The sequence below is a fragment of the Argiope bruennichi genome, chromosome X1 (assembly GCF_947563725.1).
Source record: "Argiope bruennichi chromosome X1, qqArgBrue1.1, whole genome shotgun sequence".
NCBI classification, from domain to species: domain Eukaryota; kingdom Metazoa; phylum Arthropoda; class Arachnida; order Araneae; family Araneidae; genus Argiope; species Argiope bruennichi.
The window spans coordinates 85,606,443-85,626,261 of NC_079162.1; the positions used below are offsets into that span (position 1 = coordinate 85,606,443).

Below are 19,819 nucleotides of genomic sequence, written 5' to 3' on the forward strand. Positions count from 1 at the left end.
TAAGATTCCTGTACCTTAAATAATAAGTCATTGGAGGAGGAAAGAAAATGAGGCTAATAAGCTTCATTTAAAGTAAATAGCAGAACATTTTGAACATGATGAGAAAAACCCATTAAAGATATGAAATTTAATTTGAATCTGCTAAAAATAGACTCAATAAAAACTACTATAATTAAATAACAAAAAATATTGAATAAGGGGGAAAAAATACAAAAATGATTAGAAATTTCAAGAGAATAATATTTTCATATATCTTAGACAAAATGCCATAATTTCATTTCAAATTAATAAAAATGAGATATTCATATGTAGTACATAAAATACAAAGAAAAGCAGAAAGAAATGTATTTTAAAATTATTAGAATAGAGGTAAAAAAAAAAAAATAGTGTAATCTGCTTCAAAGAATGATTCAAGATAAATTTAAAATTATATTACCAAACCAATACTAAAAAAGTATGATTAAAAATAAGAAAAGAATTGTTTAAGATACTATTTTATTGATTGTTGTAAAAAAAAAATTCAGTGTAATATCAAAGCTTACTAAATCATTTCCAAATTACAATATAATTTTTCAAAGAAAAGCAGAATAAAATCTCTGTAAAATTTAGAAGTGATTTCAAAACATAACAATAGAAATATGTACAAATGCATGAAGATGGATGACTGGGCGTTTCTTTACATTTCTCATTGATTACCAATCCAATTAAATTTTATTTAACTAGAGAAAGATATTAAACATTCACCTTTTCCAAGTTATATCATTGTGCGTACTGTTCAACACTGCGTGATATTTCTTGTATAAAAGGGAAAGTAATAAAAGATTGAAAAGATCCATAAACTCTTAGCTCAAAATTTGAATTATGACATCCCTTGAAAGACAGGAAATAACTATCTATAGTGACAATTGAGTTTATAAATTAAATGAACAGAATAGCTGAGACAATCCCAGTTTTTTACTGTTTATTCTGAATTTCCGTTAATTTGAGATAAAATTAAAAAAATTCAACTTCTGAAAAATCATTTTCTACATAATTTAGCATTTGAAAAAGTATAACATATAAACCTTTTAAAAGGCATATAATATTGAAAACTTATGTGATATTATTTGGAGCCAATTTAGCCACATCATGCATGGTAACAGAATTATTACTATTATTTGGTGTTAACATCCAATTCATTGTCTGATTGCAATAAGTTTTGAAAATGGTCTAAAAGCATTCCTGTCAAATGGATGCATTCAATGGTTGCTGTGAGCATGAAAGATCATGCTAATCATACCATTTATCATCATAATAATACAAATAGTTGCGTGGTTATCAAAAAGTAACAGTGCAGGTGTTTTTCAAATAAGACATTTAAATAAAAAAAAAATTAAGGTTTGCTTTTATTTCACTTAAAAAAAAGAGGAAACATAACCTTATATTCCTAATATAGTAAATAAGACAACTTAATATTACTGCAATTGATATTTGTATCATCCCTCCCACCAATCAAATAAAGATTCACCTTCACTTTTTTTATTTCTCATTTGATTCTTTTTCCCCATTTTGTTAGGAGTCACTCACCAAGAAATGATACATCGGTAAATCTTTAATATACAAAACAGATAATTACAGTCACAAATTTTGAATTATACAGAGATCAAGAGGAGTTTTTTAACTGTACTTTTCTAAGAAATATCTTTTTAGTAATATCCATTTTTGAGTCAAGGAAGAGTCATTAGCAGTAGAATGCTCTGGATACTGTTTTTAATAAACTTAGTTTTGAAAGAAAGAAGAATAGAGAAAGAAATTGAGAATTTTTTTTCTTCATTACAAATCTAATATATATAATTATTTAATAAAAAAAATAAACTTTAAAATGCCCTTAAGAATACAAATTTTATTTCATTATCTAATATTTACAAGTAAATAAAAAAACACATTAAAAGTGAAAAAAATAATTCTTCTGAAGTAATTGTATTTGAATTCAGAATGAATTAAAGACAACCATCTAAAGTGATAAAATAGTTTCACATAATGTTGTTTTTAAAAAAAATCATGATTGATTACTTCAATATTTTCACAATTTATAAAACACAGAATAAAATGAGGGAAACATTTATAAAACCTTTAAATTATCGAAAACATAATAATTTACAAAGTCCCAACATCAAAATGTATTTATTTGTTATATAATTTACAACACTCCTAAGTTAAAAAGCCATAATACAAATTCCAGAAATTGCATATTTATATGAAAACAACATATATTTTAATAAGCCAAGTTTTTAAGTGCTGAATAATACATGAAACCAAATTTCAAACCTTTTTAAATAACTTAAATTAAAAAGCTTCTGTGTGGTAATTTTTTTTTTACTTAAATTAAAGGAATTCAAGAAAATCTACTACAGATGTGGAGCAAATAAATAATTGTCTCCACAAATGAGTGGATCATCTTGCTGATATAATTTAAGCAGGAATTCTTTGGGTTCTAAAAATATTTATTCTTCAAATTCAGTATCCATTAGGAGAAAAGTTGAGATGAGAGACGTTTACTGTATCAAATATATAAGATGCAAATGACAAACATAAATTCAGCAAAAAGAGACGAGAAGAATAATCTTGGAACAGAAGCTGTTATGAAAGGCAGTTCCACAGCAAAAACTCAAATCCAATCATACAAAAAACATTACAATTTGCAAAGCACTTAAAAATGGGCAAAACAATATTTAATGACAAAACTGAAAAATATAAAGAAACATATGTATAGATATGCAAGATATTTACAAGATATATGAAATAAATTAAAATGAAAAACTTAAATCTGACGGAGATCTCATACAAATCCTCATAAAATAAGAAATAAAGAATGCAATTATGACATAATACTTAAAAACAGAATATAAAAACCAATGTTATAAGAGTATTTTATCCTAGTGTAGAAGCAATCATACTTTTGACATGATACAGATAAATAATAATTATTTGTAAATCATGATTTCAGTATTCCTACAATTAAGGAAGACAATTATTCCTAAAAATTTTGAGGGTGAATAACTAAATTTTTAAAAATATACACCTTTTAAGACTTCTGAGTAGATATAAGAACAAACACTAATATAAGAGTTTTGATTATAGAATTATTCATGAAATTCATTAAGTTGAGCAAGATTTATACAATATAAATACAGATTATTGCCAGTTGTCGAATATTTTTCATCAACATAGCAGCAACACTTTTTAGTTTTGCAAGTTCCTTATGAAAAAGCACTTTCAATGTATTCATAAAATTATCTTGTTATAATACAGTTCTTATATTTATTTATATGTATTAAGAAAAAAATATTTTACTACCATTTCACTAACATATTAATTCCTTGAAAGGAAAAAGAAAGTTAAGGATCTAAGTTAACAAATCTGAAACATAAAAACCTGCATGTTTTATTATTAATAATACTAAGAAAGATTTCTGTTTCATTTAATATTAAATTCTTACAACAGTTTAGTTTTTTCATCAGTGACACTCAGCAACACATTCAATTTTATCAGGAAAGTAAAATATTTGGCTCACTCACTTTGCTGACAGAAAGGATAAGTGCCACATTTAGGTTCAAATGTTTCCTTTTCTAAGAGAATTTCCTTCTTATGTAAAGATACCAAGAAACCAGATTCTAATTTTCTCTGCCTTATGTTACTATCAGTAATTTATTTAGTCTTCTCTTCCTTCAAAAACAAGTGATATTTTGAATGGGGAAATGTTGAGGACATTTTTTAGTAATATTGATTGCATTACTTTTACTTTTGAATCCTTTAACTATATACAGTATTCATCTTTATAGTCCACAATAAATGAAGTTCTTATTTTTCCAGGCATATTGTAAAAGAATCTTATAAACTTTCATATAAAAATTACTTGCATTAAAAATACCAAAATAATTTACTACTAATAATGCTCAAATACAATAAATAGCTTGCATTTCATTAAAATACATTTAACAGATAATATTATTTAATTTTTAAAAAAATAATAAGCACATGTTAAATAAAAAGAATAGAAATTATCAAAAATTTCTTAAGATAACTTAAAATAAAATTTCGCAACTTCGTTTGAAGTGAAATAATATGTGCATTATTTAAAAGTAGAAGAACAATTATTAGAAGACACAGGTGAATACATTTAATGCAGTTTATTTCTAAGAAAGATCCAAGAAAAACTAAACTTTATATTATATAATCAATATTTAAAATTAGTCATTAAAACAAAAATTTTTAAATCATTCCTCAAAACAAATTGAAATCAATTTATTAAATATTGTAATAAAAAGAGGAAAAAAAACCCCCAACATTTAAGAACATCTCAAAGGGTTAGAATTGATTCCCACAATTACGATAAGATATATTCTTGTGAAGATGGTAGAGAGATTGATCTTCCTTATTATCAACTATCTGAATAAAAAAATTAACTAATAATTTAAAACTAGAAAAAAACATTAAACATCTTCCACTAAGAAATAACACTTTTTAAAAAAAATTTTAGACACTTTATCATTTTAATAATTACTTTTTCATTATGAATATTTGAAAAATGAATACCAACACATATTGAAATAGTTGTTTAAGAAATTTATAGAGAATTAACTGAAAATGATAAATATTATATCTAGCAGTGTTTAAAATTTCTAAAGTCTTCTGATGCAGCAGATTTACGTTCATTTGTAACTCGCATCATTCAGTTACAAACATAAAAGATATATTTATAAGTATTAATCCAATAATCGTTTCAAGGTTGAATGTGATATTAATCATTTGTGCAAGTTTTCTTAAAAGAATAGTGCCTATATGTTAAAAATATGTGTTCAAAAATCTTTTATAATTTTGCAACCAAAAAATATTAATTTATAAGAAATATTTGAGTTTGAAAAGAACTTGGAAGAATAGAACATTTAAAGCAAGCTCCATCATTAAATACAACAGGTAAAATTTAATTAAATACTTGACACTGCTCAATTTTCAAAAATTTATTAAATCAAAGTTCATAAGTACCATCTGAAATAGAAACATTTTAATATGTTTAGTACCATAAACAACAAAAAGACAAAATTATACAGAAAAATAAATGATATATCACCTAAGCAGTTATGATATTTTAAAATGTGAAATAAAAGCACTGCCTGACAAACATTTAATGCACAGAGATGTGAATATGGTTTTCCAGGTTAATAAGAAATTCAAAGATTTAATATGAATTAGAATAATTAGTAATGAGTCTTTAATGAGTGATTAGAGTGGAATAATAAAAAGTAGAATGAAATTAATCCTATTACATTCCAAAAAATAAAGAAAAGAAAATAAATATGTCATTCAAAATTATAAATAAATAAAAATAAAAAAGGAATAAAACAGAATTTTTAGAAAATAACTATTTTCAGATACTTTATAATAAAATCCAACAATTTCATTTGAAGTGAGAGTAAGTGAAATAATTTATGCAGTATTCAACAAATGAAGGAATGAAGAACAATATTTAATAATTATTATAACATATAGTTAAAGCAAATTTAATACAATCTACTATCAAGAATGATTCAAGAAATATTTAAATCGCCAAGCAAAACTATTTGAAAAAAATTTATTAAATGTTGAAGAAAAAATAAAATAATGAGTGAGAATCAACATCACCTCTAGAGTGTAAAAAACATTCTACCAATTAAGACATAACATTCCAAAGAATAGCAGATTACGATCTTCTTTCTCCCCAGAAATGATTTTACATTCCAACAAAAGAAAAATGCACAAATATATTTTTACAAACATGGTAAACAATGAGAAAGCTATTTCTTATTTTTAAAACTCAGCATTCTCCACTAAGATAAAGAATTTTTAATGAACTTTTAGGCATAAAATTGTTTAATTTTGTATTTTATATCATGGGTATTTGCACAATAAATTTCAACACAAACTAGACTTGTCATTTTTGAATATTATATACAAGTATATTATTTAAGAATAAAGTATATTATATATCACAGTATGCATTTATGAATATTCTAAGGCAAAAAAAAAAAAAAAAAATGTATAGAGCCTGTATTTTAACTATGCCAAAATTCATTAAAAAAGATTCACATAATTATAAATCCATTAATATTTCCCAAGTTGAATCTGATGTTGATCATTAATGCTAACTTCTTTTTTAAACACAATTGTGATTTAATGTGAAAAGTAGAAATATAATTGTGTTAAAAAATGCTAATTGTGCAAAAAATATTTTAAATGTGTTAAAAAATATGTTATCATTTTGTAATCAAGATATTTATCTCCAATAAGAATTTATATACAATAAATGAGCTTTCAAAGAATATGAAGGTAAAGCATATTTAATGCAAGCAAAAATTTTGACTATTCAAGTATAATTCAGTTTTTTTTAACTTATAAATGTTGAATACTCAAACATGTCTCAAATTTCTCCATTGAAAAGCAAATGCACCATCTCAAATAGAAATGTAACACAATATATTTAGTGCATTAATATAAAAGGACAAAACAAAATTGACAAATATTAGGAGACACCTTAGCAACTATTAAATAAATGACACTAAAATGCTTTTGTGCATAGAAAAATAAAGTTTCAGCTATTACATAATTTCCATGGCACAGTACACTTGAAATGCAGATGGTTATACAGTTTATCTGTATAACCATACTGTTACTTTCAAACATGTAATACGAATCATAGTAATTAGTAACGAGCCATTAAATGAGGGTTAAAATGCAATAATTAAATGAAAAAGTAGAATTAAAGCAATCCTACTGCATTCAAAATGTACTGGAACTTAAAAATTTCTTTCCAAATGTAATTAACATGACTTCTGCAAAGCAAGTGAATAATATAGTGCACATGTCTAGTATGAGCAGTTTGTATTCTATTCAAATATAAAAAATCCATGCATATTTCTGGCAATTCCACAGGAAGACTGAGTTACGTGAACAGCAAAGTTGTGTGTATTCCATCATAAAAATACTTTACTAGACACCTAAAAGAATCAAATTATCTGTATATTTCATTACTTCCTGAATCAATTAATTCCCCTACGTAATTGAATGAGTTTTTTTCTGAGAGGAAGAGTTTGCAAAAAGATACAATTCTCAACCATCATAGAAAACTACATCCACTAATGTAAAAAGGTCCACAATAAAACTGCTTTAAAATAATTTTTTTAACCAGAACGATGATTGAATGTGTAATGTATTACAGAGGCTCTATTCCAAGTTGTTTTAGAGTAGCTTCCACCATATATTTGCGATGAATAAAATTAACCTTGATAATCCATATTCCATTTCCAATTGATAGGCACAATCTGCCTATTCTCTAACAACACATAAAACGTAGAACATAAACTTGTACGTCATAAATAAATAAATTCTTTGCTATCTAAAACACTAAAAATTTGATTTTGAAGCTTCTTGAATTACAAGAATAACTCAGTTCATATTTCATACTGCCTCTTTGAGATAATAATTCTAGTGTTTCAATAAACAGTGTTCAAGAAAGAGGGAACTGGGGGAAAAAAATCTCTGAATTCCTTCTCCAAATTTTTCAATTATTAACCCCCTCCTTGATACATCAGATGAACAAAGCATTATAATGATGCTTTCAATTTATTGTATCCAGTGTCTGGAGGAAACAGAAACCAGAAAGTTTTTACAATTTAAAGAAAATTAAGCACTTCATAGAGATTCTTTTCAAACTTAAGCACGTTTAAGATGCTTAAAAATTATTTTCAAATTTATGCAATTTTCAACATTATGCACAAGAGCAAAATTTTAATTACAGCAGAAATTATTTTACACATTAATAAAAGTACTCAAATATTGCCCAATTCTTGTGAAGATGGTACAGAGCAAACTATATTTTAATTTCAACTTTTTGCCTCAAAAATTTGTTTTTAATTTAACTAGAAAGAGACAGTTAATACTTTCAAAAACACTTTTCAATAAACTTTTAAATATAAAACATTAATTTGAATACTCAAGTTATTAGCATCTTCACAATAAATTTCAACACATACTACCAGCTATATGTAGTAACAATTATATAAAACAATAGTTTCACTTAAATCTGTACTTAAATCCAACCAACATTCATCATCAGTTTTTGAAACTTTGTCGATTAAATTAAGACATGCAACATTTTATACTGGAGAATAGCATATTTTATAATACTGTTAAATATAAAGTTGAATTTCCATTACCTTTTATATTATAATAATTTGCAAATTAAATATTAATACATACTGGGATAGTTGTTTATGAGCAAAATGCAGAATCACATATAACCAACCCACTAGAAAAGAAATTACATCCATCCATGTGTAGTAGTATTTCTAAAACATTCTGATACATTAAATTTACTTAACCTGCATTCTAAATGTCATTATTCATTCTCTAATAAATAATGATCTCAAATTAATATTTGTATACATTATAGTATTAATATATTCAGAGCAGAATGTGACAAAGATCACTTATTTAAATTCCGCAAAATTGTATTTAAATATGAAAAGCATAGATTTAATTGTATTTAAAAATATTTTATAATTTTGCGACCAAGAAGCACATGCACAGTAAGAATTTGCATATAATATTTGGGCTCTAAAAGAATATGGATACACAGTAAATAAAATACAAACAACTATTTTTAATATTTCAGAGAAAACATAATTTACAACTTACCACTCCTCAATATACAAAATATATCAGAATATTCTCAAATGAAATCAAAAAGTAATCTGAAATAAAAACATAACTATCAATATCAAAGAACAAATTATTATAAGGATTATGAAATATAAAAAGTATTGAATACAGAAGTATTTACAGCAATTTACTTCAAAAAATTATGAATAACAAAACTAAACTTTATACTGCCCAATTAATATCGAAAATATGCCATTCAAAGAGAAGAGAATTATCAAACCATTGAAGAGAAATATTTGAAATAAAAAAATTATTAAATATTGCAGTAAAAAAAGTTATACGAGTAAAATTTAGTAACATCCCAAAAGTCTGAAATTCATTTCAATAATTATCACACGACTTTTCAAAGAATAACAAAATATAATTTTCATTATCAGCAGAAATGACTTTATATATCCAAAAAAGAAAATATTCAATTACTGATGTAGCTTGGTGAAGATTGTTGAGATCTTGCATTTTCTTATTTTTAACTTTATGCTTATAAAAATTTAATTTTAATTATAATTATTATTTAATTTTAATTATAATTATTATTTAATTTTAATTATAATTATTATTTAATTTTAATTATAATTATTATTTAATTTTAACTAGTGAAAGACATTTACCATTCACGAACAGAAAATAAATCTTTCAAATATTTTAGATATAATTCTTTTTTTATTTCAGTACTTTACAACATGAACACACAACACATTTCTGCACATACTGGAACAGATGCTTTGAATATTATGGAGAATTAGCACTTAGTAAATAATACAAAAATTATATGCAGCACCATCTACTAGTTTAAAATTTCCTGGCCCAGTAAATTTAATTCGTAAGTACAAACATAGAAGAGATGTTCATGATTATTAATCCTAAAATACTTTAAAAACTGAAAGTTACAATGATCAATGATGCAAGCCTTCTTAAGAGAATTGTGTTTTAAATGTGTTCAAAATCAGTTCATCACAGTAACAAAACTTGAACAAAGAATTTTAAAACAATATTTGGTTTTCAAAGTACATGGAGCCGTAGCACATTTAATGCAAGCTATCATCTTTGATAATTAAGTAAAATTTAATTTATTACTTACCATTGCTTAATATTAAAAATACATGGAAAATTGTTTGAGGAAAGTCCAAAGGCAACACCTGATACAAAAATAGATATTTAATTCCATTAGCATCAAGGAACAAAATAATAATGAGAAATATCAAAAGGCCTAAACAACAGCTACAAATATACAGCATTTAATGCAGAGTGAAACAGAATTCTAGTTGATATAAAACTTTCAAGCACACAGTATACTTGATGTACAAATAGTTTTCAAGTTAAAAAGATTTTGAATGTTGTAACATGAATTTAAAAAATTAGTAAAGAGTCCTGGAATGAGTATTATGATGAATGATAAAAAGAGAAATTAGAATGAAAGCAATCCTTTCACATTCAAAATTTTGGAAATTTTTAAAATGTCTACACAAATCTAATTAAAACAATTTCCACAAAGTAGGCAAATAATATGATGAGACTGGCAATTCAGTTTAAATACACACATTACACTGTGCATTTTCAGGAAGAGGAAACTTCCTGTCGAATGAGTAGCAAAGTAACGACAGTTTTATCATGATAAGACTATTCTTCACAGACCCCACATGGAATCAAATGATCAGTTACAACATCAATTTCTAATATTTTTCCCACACATTTTTTCTGACTTATCCAAACTGATGCGAGTTTTCCCTAAGACGGAAAATGTTAAAATAGGATACAATTCTCAACCAGTGAAATATAAATAATGAGAAATTTCTATAATAATCCACGAGAGAGTCAACAAAAGAAGGCTTGTAATCCTCATTTACACCTTCTTATGGATAATTAATTATACAATGCTTTTATTTACTCTTTTTAAATAAATACCAGATAAAAAAAGTTCAATCTGAATTGATTCCCTCACTAATACCAGAACTCTTTAAAAGCCATATGGAGATTAGAATTAAGTTGTAATATTTTAATTTTCATCTAATAAAAATATATTTTAAACACTACAATTTTAAACCATTCAAACACACTAAGTGGATGTTAAATTTAAAAAAGGAAACCATCAGAAATTTAACAATTTAAATACTTTGAGGTAAGATAATATTCAACAATATCTTTTCAAGTAAGTGCAAGTGAAATAATTTACATGTTGTATACATAAAATGAGGGAATAAAGAACAATACTTACGAATTATTAGAAAACGTTGGCAAAATATATTAAGTGTAGCATACAAAATATGGAAAAATTATGCACAATAATTAATAAGTATTAGAAGAGAGGAAAAATATATTTAAAATAATGTACTTAAAATAAAAGAATGATTCAAAAGCAAACTAAAACTTTATATTACATAAACAGAATTGAAAATATATCATTAAGAGAAAAGAAAATTTCCAAATAATTCAAAAGAAATGCTCAAAATAAAATTAGCAAATGCAACAGTAAAAAAAAAAAAAAAAAAAAAAAAAAAAAGTAAAACCTCAGTATTATCTTAAATTTTGGAATTGATTTCAACAATGACATAACATTTAAATTAGTGGCAAAGCAAGATCTTCATTATCAGCAGACATGATTTACAAGCTAATAAAAGAAGTGTACTAATATATTGATCAACCTTTGAGAAAATTATAGAGAATATGCTTTTTCTTAATTTCAATTCGCTTCTTAAATAATTTAGTTTCAATTTAAGTAGAGAAACACTTTCAGCATTCTTTATTAAAAACTATAGAATTTGAATAAACTTTTTGATATAAAATTATTTTACCCCTTTTAATCTATTGTTTTCATAACAGTATCTGTAGATACTGTAATAAAAACAATACATGTAGGTCCAAGATGACTTATACAACAAAATAAATCAATTTGAATAAATTGAAGGAAAAAAAAATGGTATACAACATTAATTTCAGGAAAACTAAATTATGAATTTTATGTCCAGAAACACCAGACAGTAGAACATGAAAGGCAACATTCATGTTCCAAGAGTATCTGCACAGTGAACGTCAACACAAAATTGTAATATCATCTTTGATTATAACATGAAAGCATCTATTATTTACTAATAATGAATATATCCAATGATAAACTTACATAATTACTTTTATTCTGATTCTATTCATTCTCAAATTTAAGAAATAATTAAGTTTTATAAATATCTATCTATTAATATTTTCAAAGCTGAATTTGAAAATGAATACTGATGGAGACTTCTTAAAAAGAACTATATTTAAATGTGAAAAGAAAAAATACAATTGCATTCACAAAATATATTAATTGTGTCCAAAAATATTTCATAATATAACAAAAAGATATGTCTAGTAAGATTGTACAGTCAATTAATTGGCTTTAAAAGAATACGGAGGCGCATTACATTTAATATAAGCAACTTATTTAATATATCCATATAAAATTTAATTTATTACTGACTACTCTTCAATGTTCTAAACATGCCTGAATTTTCTCAAGACAAATCCAAAAGTAGCATCTGAAATAGAAAAGTATTATAATATATACAGTGCCATCAACAACAAAGGACAAAATTATTACGAGCAATATCAAGAGCCACCTTAACAGCAACTGAATAAACTACATTACGATACTTTTAGACAAGTAGAATAAAATTTTAGCTATTACAATTAAATGCACATTGTGAACATAACATACATATAGAATGCAAGATTAGGATTTTCAATGATGTATTATGAATTCAAAAAACAATTAAATAGAAATTCAATGCAAGTTTAATTCAGGTAAAATATAATACACACAGCACAAAAATATACCTTACAACTCCAGACAGGAAAACTTCCTATTACATGAACAGCAAAATCAAGAGAGTGCAATCACAATAAACCTCTAGTTCATAGGCACCATTTGGACTGAAATTATTTGTTACAATGACACACTTCAGTACTTCCTCAAACTATTTATTTGACTCATCTAACCTGATGAGATATTTTCTCAGATAAAGAATGTATAAAAAGAATTGTTGTTATTAAAGTAAAAAAATAAATACTATATGCATGCGGAATAAGAAAATATCTGAAGATAACTATTTCAATATACCTTAGAATAAAAATCAATATCATTTGACTAAGTGTAGGTAATACAAATTATGTGTAGTGTATAATACATGGCAAGATCAAGAAAAAAAGAATGAAGAATTTAGAAAATTAAGGTAAAATATACTTAATGCAATTTACTTACAAGAATCATTAAAAAGAAAAATAAACTTTATATTAAATACACAATACACAAAATATGTGATTCAGAGGGTCAAACATCTTCAAAAGAATCGCTAGAAATTTACTGAATGATATTGTTGCATGTTCCTGGTGCATTGATATTTATTGTAAAAAAAAAAAAAAAATTGAAAAAATCATTCCACAAGTATTTTAAAAATTCTGAACTAATTCAACAAATATTATATAATAAATATATGAATAGGAGAATAGGATTTTCATCATAGGCAGATACGATTTTACATCATAATGAAAGAAAAATGCAGAAAATATATCTTTCTAAACATGGTAAAAAACACTTTTTTATACTTTTTACTCTCTGTCTATAAAATTTATCTTTCTCTGGAGAAAGGCATTTAGCATTCTGAACTAAAAAATACTACTTTTTGAAAAACTTTTAGCCATGAAATATTGATTTAAATACTTACTTTGCATTATGATGATTTGCACAATAAATTTCATTTCATGCCAGAATCATTATTTTTAAATATTACCCATAAGTATCTATTAACTATCAATAAAGAATGTTATATCCAGCAGCATGTGGTAAAAATCTTCTGATGAAAATTATTACAAGCCAGTGCACAATATTCAAAGTATATCAGCAATTCTTCAAGTACAAAAGAACCAGCTGAAATAGAAATATATTTAGTTGCATCAACATCAAAGGACAAAAATGATGATGAGAACTATCAATAATCACCATAGCAGCTATTAAATGACATTACAACACTTTCATGAAGGATAGAATAAGCATATAGCAATTACAATATTTTCATGCACATGATGTGCATATGACTTTTCAAATTTAAGAATTCCAACAGTATAATATATATTAAACTAATTTGTAATGAGCCACTTAATTAGTGTGAAAATACAATAATTAGAAGAAAATACAGAATGAAAGCAGTCACACAACATTCAAAATTACTCTATAAAAGTAAATAAGACTTATGCTGCATTGCAAGTAAATAGTATGGTGCGACTGTTTAGTCAGGATACGTTTCATTCATTTCAAGTATATGCACCTTGAAATCCCAGGCAGTCAATCTCTTTGCTTGAAGAACAGGAAAGTTGTGTATATCCTATTATATGTGTTGTTCATAAAAAATTACACAATATTCTGTGACCTGGTAGATAAATTATAAACCGTTAGCTCAATATTTTTTTTTTTTTTTTTACACTTTAAATTAAATATTCTGCACTTTTCTTTGATGAATTTATTATAAGACGAGATTTCATTTATAAGTCACTTCTGAATCCCATTTTATGTAGTGATTTGTTCTTGAATCTTTTAAAATCAAACTAATACTGCTGTTTTGACCTATAAGCAAAAAGGAAATTTCCAGATCCATATTATGCTAATTTTTGTCCCACTTTCCAACAGATCATCCTACAGTTTAAGTTATGTACCCTGTTCCAGATTTCCCCAATACAAGAATAAGTCTTGATTTTTGAATAACCTAATCAATTTTGTTTAAGATAAATTTAACATAAATATTCAAAGCAGTATTTTTTTTTTTTTTTTTTTTTTTTACTATCACAGCACAGATTTTCTGAAATATCAGCATTTCAACTGCACATGATAAATCAAATATATACAGAACAAAGCTCTTTTGTTAACTGATCTATTTCATTTGTAAAACTGTCGAGAGAGCATACTGATGAAGTGTTTAAATTACACACTGAAAGTTTAATAAAATGTAATCTCATTCAGGAAATCTATATTTTGATTTAATTAATAATCATCTTTATATGACCACCTGTTAAGTGATTTCAAGGACTGTATTTAATTAAAATTTACAGGAAGAATTTGTCAAGGATAATTGCTTAAGCCTAATATTAACAGAACCATTAAAATGTTTTATTTTTTCTTTTGTGTTAACCTTTTAACAATCCCAAACAAGGACTGATCCCAATGATGTAACGGAATAATTGGCTATTCAGATAATGTTATATGAATATGACGATAACTCAGAATGATGCGATTTTATTAAATAATGTTTTCTTGCTATATAAATGCTTATTATTATTATTTAAATTCAGGCTCTATTACTCTTTCTTTAACACATGAGAGGCTGAGGTTGCCTATTATAGGTATTTTAGATGAATTTAAATTGACTTAACCACACTCAAATGAACATAATGAAATCTACTGAAAATGTTATAAGACGATATTGAATTGCTTGGTAAATATCAAGTTTAAATTCCCGATACTTATTCTCACCAAACTAGATCACAGTCTCCTCTCAGAATCAAATTAGTTGTCTAATGCTATATTCCAATATTTCCTCAATCAATTTATTTCTCTGATATAATCTAATGAGATCATTTCTCAGAGAAGAAATTTTAAAAGGGACACAAACTTCAACTTTTAGCAGAAATAAAGATATTTAAAAGTCAAATATTAAGATATTGAAAGAGCGAAAGAAGGTTTATATATATATATATATATATATATATATATATATATATATATATATATATATATATATATATATATATATATATATGTATTAGATCGAATGTCATTTCATATTTATATCATTCCTAACATGCACTCTTCAGCGAGAGAAAATTTTGCATTAAAATAAAAGTAGCCAAATGTTTAAACAAAAACTAAATACAACCTTCACAAAATGACCACAAATACCTTGGTCAGACATAAACAGACACTAGATTTGAAATGAAATGAAAGTATCATATGCAAAAGATTTTTTTGCAAGTTCTGATAAAACCAGCAGAAAAATAATAAAAAACAGACATAAAACCTAATTTTAATATCACATAATAAATAAGGCACAAACACCAAGTGTTTCACATTGCAACAAATATTTTACTTATATGAATTTTTGTCTAAAATGAACATTAGAAACAAACAGAAAAGTAAAATACTGGTAGACTTAATGCCTTTATATTATGTTAATAACAGAATAAAGGTTTCTATTATTCATATTTATCAGAGATTCGAAGCCTTTTCATAAAGTCAAAATTTTCTAGTTCCATGTTTAAAAGAAACCACTTTAGAGAATAAATTATCTAAAAAAAATTTTAATTATGGACTGAAAACATATATACATACCATCCAACAGCTATAAAATTTGTGTACTTGCTATGGAAATTGGAGGAAAACTACACAGTTATGGATATACAATAAGAAATTACAAAAAAACTATAAAAAAGTGCTGAAAATGCCCTCTCTCTGAATCTTCACTCAAAGCAATGCTAGTAATGGAAGTATTTTAAGCATGGTTACATGGGGGGAAAGGGGGTCGCATTTTGTTCTAGCACGAATGCAAAAACTTTGCAGTTACTACACATAACAAAAATGTATATGGGACTTTGTTTTGATGTTAAACTGAGCAATAATTATAAACTGCAAAAGTCTTTGCTATATAACAGAAATTTTTTTAAAAAATGTTTAGCAAATAGTGTTAATTAGTTTGATGAACAATATTATAGTCTGTGATAAAATTTCACTTTTATAATTAATCAATAATAAATGCAAGTTAAATAATTTTGAATTAAGTTTGAAAATATTTGTTTCAATTAATAATTATTCTTTGGAAATATATACTCTTTAACAATTTATTGATACTATATTATTTGCAATATATTGGTAGGAAATGTTACTGATGACTGGACAACAATATTAGAGGGTATACATATATGTAAAATGTTGCTCAGAAGTCAAATTTTTCTAAATTCGGATGAATTTTTTGTGTGCATCCGAGTGAGAAAAGATTCATATTGAACAAACATACAAATGGAAAAGATTATAACAAATATTCATAATAATTACTCAAATATTGCTCAAATAAAAAATAAATGAAATATAATAATAAATGCTGAATAATAAAAATTCATGTATAATAACATTTTTAACACATGTTTAGACTATACATTATAAGGCTTTTACTTTAACTTTTTTTCGGAATGTCACAAATAAGAAATATTTTTTCACCGTAGAAGAAAATAAATTTTTAAAATGTAAATAATGAAAACGAAAGTCACAATGAGACTAAATATCACATAGGAGTTATAGAAAAATTTAAAAGAAATGAGAAGAAAGTTTTAGAAATTTTTTATTTTAGTTAGAAAGTTTAAGTAAATAGATCAAATTGATGGAAACCGAGAGAAAAATATATACTATATGTTTAAGGGTAGTAAATAAAATAAAGAACTCAGTGAATAAAAAAAATTTCAGTTGAACATGGTATTAAATGTTGAGAAGATTGCATTTACATCATTTTCTAAAAAGTTCAATAGTATATGAAATTAAAGAGAATTAATTAAAAAGACAGAATGTGCTGAAAAGTGAAGCATAGCTGGGGGAAAAGGGAGGGGGGGGGGTCCAACTCACGTCCATGAAATAAACTCAAGCCTGATATGACTGGTGAAAGAGAAGTAAAATTTAAAAATCAATTAGCAGTGTTACTCATTGTTGGTATAAAATCAAATGAAAATGAAAACTTATCGAATGAAACATCGTTAATTTCTTAAAAATTGGTCAGTCTTTTCGCAAGAATGTCCGGGCTATTGATGAAATGAATTAATAATCTTTTACAAATTTCTTACAAAATCTTTTATTTATTTATGTCAACAAAATACATTTGTGTACATTTCGAACTGATCATGAAAATTAAATAAAGGATGGAAAAAAAGATGTACGCTTTCACATGCCATTTCGAAAACAAATGTCGGCAAGGTTTAAGAATATAGTTCGATTTATCGTTTTACAAACGTCAAATCGAAACTACAATAGAATTCCGATCAGTAAGAATGATTAGTTACAATTACTTTGGCGAATTTAGCCTATTTTTAAGAAACTATTAAATAAATCTAATCTTAATATCACAGTGGAATTGAAGAAGGTAAAACACATATCTGTGGTAAATGTATCATGCACTTCTTATTCAGAAATAAAATTTACTTACATTTAAAAATATGCACAAATGAAATATTCACGCAATTTTTTAAAGGCCAAAGAAATACCTCCAAAAAATAAATTTTAAAAACTTTAAAACAAATGAAATGATAAAATATTTTCATTTCTTCCTAAATAAATACACCCTTGTTATAATTTCAGTTCACTTCGCTACTACGAAATCTAATAAGTGTCCGTTTTCCCACTGCATATTTATTATATTATTTCTCGAAAAAAAGAAGAAAAAAAAAAAAAAAGAATGACTGCGAATAAATTTTTTGAAACGACATTTAATATGGGATCATTTATTACAATCAAAATTTCTTGTTTGTTCTTTTCAGCATTTATTTCTGAAGGTTAACTTGAAACCTCACCAGAAATTGTTAATGGTTGCAAAGAAACGAAAAATCCAGAAATGCAAGATGAAAAATCAGTCAGTGCGAAATTTAACATGATGTTTGACGCAGTTTTTATTACTTACATGTTCGTTTATATAATTGCATGCGTTTTTATACAATCTGAATATTTTCCACTTTATTATTTAGAAAAGGTAAATAGCTTTTCAACTGATTTATTCAAAAATATATAATAAAAATCAAGGACGAAGGATATTTTTTCTCATATAATTACTATATCTCTTTCGAAAAATAAATCATTTCTTCTATATTTTAGAAAGTAATTTACATAAATATAACGATCTTCATTAAACGAAAAGGTTATAATTTAATCAGATTTTTTTTTATTTCTTTTTGATTCATTTGTTTAATTCAATAAGTTCGAACTCTAAATATATGTTATTTAAATATAGACGCTTTAAAAAAAATGTTTCTTAAGTTTGAAATACAATTAAATGAGGTAATTGGTATTGTAATGCGAAGTATGGATATATATTGTAAGAAAGGTATAAGTATGTAGTTTAAATATAGGAAATATTTTTATAAATTTAATCCTGCTGTTATGACTGAGATAGTTGTGAGAGAATTAAGCCACAAAATTGTATTCAAATGATTTTTTTATACAAAATAAAATTTCCTATGTGTGAGGTCTACAACGAATTAAGAATCTCAGAATAATAACTATTATGCAGCAGAAAAGTTGCATTCTAAAATGTGGTCTGTATCATAACGCATTTAAAAAACGCTATTTGAATTTCATAGTTTTATTGCAGATGCGACACTTTGGCGATCTTCAACTTTCACAATTCAATTCGTAACAAACTACACAGTATATGTACATATTAGCAATCGCAGCGCCACTTTAACATAACTAATGAAGAAATTCAGCACATTTCCCAAGATTAATTAGTATAATTTCATTAAAGTTCCAAGGAAAATTAAATGTTAACAAACATAAACAAAGATATTTAAAATATCACAAAGCAGACAACAAATTTTTTATATTACATCATATGTGAAATTTTGTCATTCATTTTCATTGCCATCTATGTTCGCGGATGATTTAAATTAGTGGAACTGTAATCCTTGCACAACTCCAGAATATCTTTGCTTTTCTGTACCCTGGGCATTCGAAATTAGCATAGTTTTTAAATTCTAAAATTAATTATATTTTAAGTAATAAATTAAAATAATTTTATACATGAAATAAATCGTAAATTTTTCGTATGTATATTTTTTGTTATCTCTTTCCAGTGGTACAATTAATGGATTTATAAATAAAGATATCAAAGTAATAATGCTTCCTTTCCCTCTCTCCATGGATTATCTGATTAAGCGGTTTGAAATACGAAATTATCAAGCATCAAATCATACATAAAGCGAATATAAGAAATATAAAATAAATTTCATTGAAAGCATTATTTAATGTAAAAAACATTTTATGTTTCAGCTTACATCTATAATTCCTGTTCCGGAATACCACTTTTTGCATACA

General features: G+C 25.2%; 1 long non-coding RNA gene across 1 annotated transcript; it reads right to left on the reverse strand.

Annotated features, from left to right (window-relative positions):
* Positions 1-8,651: 8,651 nt before the first annotated feature.
* On the reverse strand, positions 8,652-12,738 carry LOC129958403 (uncharacterized). The gene is made up of 3 exons (XR_008783223.1): positions 12,544-12,738; positions 12,188-12,245; positions 8,652-8,768 (listed from the first exon to the last, which is right to left on the reverse strand). It is a non-coding gene; the product is annotated as an uncharacterized LOC129958403 (long non-coding RNA).
* Positions 12,739-19,819: the final 7,081 nt, after the last annotated feature.